Source organism: Bombyx mandarina, chromosome 01, assembly GCF_030267445.1.
Source record: "Bombyx mandarina strain Sakado chromosome 01, ASM3026744v2".
Lineage (NCBI taxonomy): Eukaryota > Metazoa > Arthropoda > Insecta > Lepidoptera > Bombycidae > Bombyx > Bombyx mandarina.
Genome location: NC_143208.1, coordinates 10,868,954 through 10,874,957, shown reverse-complemented (window position 1 = coordinate 10,874,957; position 6,004 = coordinate 10,868,954).

Below are 6,004 nucleotides of genomic sequence, written 5' to 3'. Positions count from 1 at the left end.
TCACAGCAAACGTACGCAGCACGCATGGCTTAAGCGAGACCGATTGTTGCGTCAGAGAGTATACGGTACACGCCATGGCATCCGTCATACCATTATTTTTTTACCCCGCCGAATGCAAACAGCCATACCGCAACGCCAAACCAATACTACACATCCAGTAATCTATCTAAAGATAACGCTCTTAATGTAATTGTGGAAGTATATCAAGCGAACTTCCGCTATGCAGTTTACTTGTTTAAAACGTTTTTTTTTATATTTTTTACAGTTAATCAATATTCCTAATTGTTTGTTTATTTCCTTATTAGGCAGGCGAACGAATAGAGACTGCTGTACTTACACCTGACTGTGCTAACAAAAACAAGCCGCTGGATGTCAAAGTTCTTCAGTTTATTTATTACAGTGATTTGCCTTCGGCCTTCGGTGTGTTTATGTTGCGTTGTCATGGAAATGACATAGTTTTTTTTCTGCTGAGTAATCCTCCGCTAATAATCTATAACTAATATATAAATCTACAGTGGTTTTTACGGATGTTCCGTTATGACTACTGAACCGTGCATCCGATTGACTTGAAACTTGGTATCCATGTAGAAAATACATGTACTTAATGGATAGGCTAATATTTATATGAGTGTTGGACTCTCTACAACAGTTGTGGGGGCGTTAATGATGATAATCTTTGTGGGGATGAGAAATAATAATGTTAATTTTAAATGCCCAGCGAAGCGGACGGGTACACCTAGTAATTAATATATTTTTACTGAGTACTGAAAAAAAGATGCTTAACATTACGAGTAGTAAATTTTACAGATTAATCAAATTCTATACATATAATTAGTATTTTTTATAAATTTGAACTTTAATAATTATTAACGTGACTTATCGGTAAATCTGCAAAGAATGGAAAAAAGTACGAAACGTTATTTAAATTAACAACAATGACAGTTATTCCGTGGTAATCTCCCAATTCATAGTAATTTAGATATAAAAAAAATAGATATGTACATCTAAACAGGCACATCTTCATTCATTGAGAGTTTGAAACAATACGTGACGTTGCATCATATTCAGTGTGCAAAGCATAGAGTTAAAGCGCTTTCCGTTGACCTTAAGATACTATTAACTACCGTTAGTTGAAGTATTTTAAAACAAACGTGCCGTATGATATTTGAGTATTAATGAAACACTTTTCCAAAACTCAGTAACGTCGGGCTCTCAAACTCAGCTAGCTCCGAGATCTGTGTGCTTAGTGCGAGTTTTTTAACATTCTCGATAGCGTAAAAGTTATCTCTTTTTTCCCTACCTATGCTGATAGCCTTGAGAGGCTATTTCAGCTTCGCCCTAACGTGTGTAGGTGAGCTCACGGGGCTCAAACCGGAGTGTTGCTAACTCTGACCCTAGCAAGAGCAGTGCTTTGCAGAATCTACCACCGGATCGGAAACGCGACCCATTGAAAATATCCGCCGAGAAACTCAGTGGGCTGTGTCTATGGATTAATTCGCGCGTCGAGCCCTTTGTCGCAAGCGACGGGTTCGACGAGGACGGTGACCGGAAAGTTACCTGAAATTTGTATGTAGCAGCTGGAACAGTGCCCCAAACGGCAAACGTTCCAACTCCATACAAATTTGACTTATCGAGAACGTTAAAAAGCTCGCACTAAGCACACTGGGCTCGGTTCCCGGTCGGCATCAGTATTTTTTTGTTAAAATATTTAGCATTTATTCACCCCTCCCGGTGTCTGTTTTTTATGTTCTTTATTGTCTTCTTTGTAGATACGGTCGCGATAGAATTTTGAAAATAAAAATTTTTTGGTAGTTTTATTTAAGTATATTTACGCTAAGAAGAAAATATTAAGTCTGTACTTAAAAACTGTCGCTTAGTATACAGAAAATTAAAGTCATCTTTTATAAAAATAATAATAATCCATAAATCGACTTATTCACCCATGGTATCTCGATGCATTTCTATCAGCGCTAGTGCCTCTACATTTGTTTCGTGTCATGAAAACAGCAAAAAGTTAATTGTCGATTGACGAACCTCTGGATGAGAATGAAATGAGCGCTGCAGACTAGAAATTAATGAATAGATGACGGTGGTCATTTATTGTCATGTAGGTCGCCTGCTTGTTACCTTCACTAATATTAGACTCATGGTCGTATCCATCATTACAGGTTACCAACGCACTTATGCATTTTGTTCGAAGCTACTGTTACTTTGTAATAAAGTATCAAATACATCTGAATGATTTGTAGATCCGTTGTTAAGTAGAATCACGAACTATCGAATACATTCTGTCTGTATTTAAGCACATATACCTTAATAATTATAAAAAGTATAATTGTATTTATGATAAACAATATTTTTGCAAAATTTCATCAAAATTATCCAACAGGTTTTGCTTTAAATAGGAACAAACGTTAAAGTTAAATAATTATATACTGGTGAAAACAATAGCATAACAATGTTAATTAATTTAATTATGTAATCCCCTAGGTACCTACCCAATACGTTCGTTTGCAGCTCACGACTCTTACGGTTGGTTACTGAACCACATAGACACCTCAATTTGAACGCCATCCATCGCCATCGCAAAATCGAATTCACGCATTAGTTTGAATAAGATTCGGTTATTTTGAATACAATTTACTTAATAAAATATATTAAATATTTAAATACAGAATTAGTGCAGCTTTGTTTATTGAGTGCTCCAAGAATAGAATGAAACAATAATATTGAATGAACCCTTTTCAGACTTATTCAGACGAAGACGCCTACGTTGTTTCACTACAAGTATGACGCAACGAACTCAAAATATACGTTTCTTACGTTTCTTGTGGACAGTGATGGACTGACGCTTTAAAACGCGCCGAAAAAATGTGACCATATGAAGCGTTTTTCAATCAGCCAAATGCTTGTTGGCGAAATCAACTTTTATTTATTTATTGCCCTTGTAGGCAGACGAGCATACGGCCCACCTGATGGTAAGTGATTACCGTGGTACAGATCTTCTAATTAACCGGCTCGTGTTTTCAAATGAAAATCACTTTGGAGTGTGGTGTTTCCCGGTGTTTCCCGAGCGCTATGACATATCCTTCTTCAAACGAGGCTTGTGGAGAGTACTTAACGGTAGGCAGCGGCTTGGCTCTGCTCCTGGCATTTCTGAAGTCCATGGGCGACGATAACCACTCACCGTCAGGTACGTACCAGGATCGTACGTAGTAGGTACGTTAGTCTGCCTACACGAGCAAAAAAAGGCGTTTACTTCGTGTTAACTGTTTACAAAGTAAGAAGACTGACGATAATAAGATCCATTGAAAAAATAAACGTGTCTCATCGTATAATACATCATTACATAACGTACAGATATCACGAAAAGAGAAAACTTCGTGAAAATCATGTCATCTTTTCACTTAAATGATGAAATTATTGAAAATTCTATATCTTGACCCTGCTAAATGATCGTGATCGTTCAGAGTTCGTTCCGTAGCACTTTCGCCTGTGACAGTACACTGCAGCGTTTTCAAGCTCTAGCTTAAATCCACATTCGAACTTGGCTGGATCCGTGGGCGTCACTGTGGTACGTCAACACTGTTTATATCTACGAGTTTTAACATTGTGCTTAATCGCAGGTAGGTACTCGGCGGGTTGACGTCATCGCGCACAATTACCTGAAGAGCCGTACCGAAAAACAAAAGTTTTGCTAACGCATAATTCAATGTTAAGGTAAGGTTAAAACGAAGAATATTATGTGAAGGCAAAAAGGAAATTTGATATTTATTTTGAGAGATGTTTAGTAGCTATTGTTGTTCTGGTAATTATTTATAGAAGAGCGAAAAGTACGCTTTGATAATGTCAGACGCTCACGTTTCAGACTGGTCATCGTATTCAGATCTAGATCTACTTCAAATGGCCTTCCAAAATATACTTGTTTTTGTACCTTATCTTTGGTTGGGGCTCTTCTAATTAAGTGTGGACGGGGAATATACCTACTTTTATTTATCCGGTAACGTATGAATAGAAAGTCAGTCCTTCAATGAAATTATTCAATTCGTTCATATCTTTTTATTGTTCCGAAAATAAAATCGAATAACTTATAACTTATATTTCTTGTAGATAATATTCAGTATTCCAAATAGCCATTTTGAATTAAGTTACGCCTCATCAGATCTCAAATCATGATTAATTTGACATAATCACCACCGAGTAATTATTAATCTGTCTGTAATCCCGGAGTACTCGTGAAGACACTAATTTGTCGAGACTTGTTTCAGAAGTAGGAAAATCCAGTCTAAACATGAAGACTCACTGAAGATGACGCGGGCTACTTTTTTTCCCTACCTATGCTGATAGCCTTGAGAGGCTATGTCAGCTTCACCCGTATTGCTAACACTACCTAGCAGGAGCAGTACTTCGCAGAATCTACCACCGGATCGGAAACGCGACCCACTGAGAACATGTGGCGAGAAACTCAGTGGGCTGTGTCTATGGGTTAATTCGCTCGTTGAGCCCTTCGTCGCTAGGGACGGGTTCGACGAGGACGGTGACCGGGGGGGCTACTGTCGAACAATGAATCTGCTACATTGTGAGTATTCCGTTTTGACCGCGCACTCACTAGAGGGCGCTACATGGGATAGAGACACGCCTTTGGATGCCAGTTCTAACTCTCATTCGCCCAGAATTAACGGCTTAGCTAGTTTATTTTAATGCCACTCCAATCATTGAATGAGTAGTAGCAGTAGTAATAAAATTCTTCGACTAAGCGATAGAAAATGGCACGCCCAACGCATTGTAATGTGATATAATTTTCTATTTTACAATTCCGTTTGTTTCCGATAGACAGCGCTTGACGCAAAAGCTGAATCGCGCTATCGTTGTGTTACCCATGAAATTATATCACATATTTTGATAGTACATAAATCGGTGTTCAGACTTTTTACTTTAAGCACTACACAAGCGCAACGTGTGAGTGTGTTGAACTACATAGTAGGCGTAGTGAGGGGTGGAAGTTTTTTTTCGTTACGGAATTTCATGATTCCGCTCTCAAGCCGCGCTCAAGGCCCGCGATAAAATCTATGCAATAGCTTAAATTTAATGTAATTTGTTACAACTTAGATATCATTATAGCGTACAATGTTGGCTCTACCCTTTACCGCCGGATTCAAAATAAGCCACAGTTCTGAGAAGAGCTCACGAAGCAAGCTCAGTACTCTTGCTTGTTTTTTAGTATTTTTAATATACTAAAACAAATAACAATTTCTTAAATACTCGAAACAATAGTCATCTTGAAATGAAATGGTTTGAATCGAAAATCTCATCCCAGATCAAGTAATTATTAACCATATAAGAAATATGCTGTGCTGTATAGGTTCATTGAAAGGTATCTCAATTTTTTTTAAAATACTTACACTTACACACATAATATTAAGTGATCACCGGAGTCCATAGTCATCAAAAACGTTAATTTCGTCACCCATCCTAAGACATGAGTTCTAATTCTGAATTCTATAGTGGATGCCCCATTACGCCCACCAGTACGCATTCATTTACGAATTACAGAAATAAAGGGTGGTACCTCCCTGTACAGGCTCACAAGATGCCTTCCTTACCACCATTAATTACGCAAATTATATTTTTTGCGGATGTCGTTTTTACTACCTACACGATGTTATTCTTTCATCGTGGACGTTAACGATTGACATTTTGCAAAGCCTTGCGAATAAACAATAAAACGATTCCTAACCTCAATAATTAACACAATGCCGTTTATATAATAGCTGTGATCAAACCTATCATAAATGATACTGAATCAATTGAGTACGCCTTTGACCGTAATTCATAATTTTCAAACCATTCACTATTTGCACTTTAGAACCAGCGCATCCGTGGTTCAGACAATAAATTTAAATGGTAAAATATTTTATTTTCTTCGAATATATTTTGCTTTTATAACATAATTCGTATCTACAATGATTGAAAGGTAGTTTTACAGGTTACAATTAGCTTTACC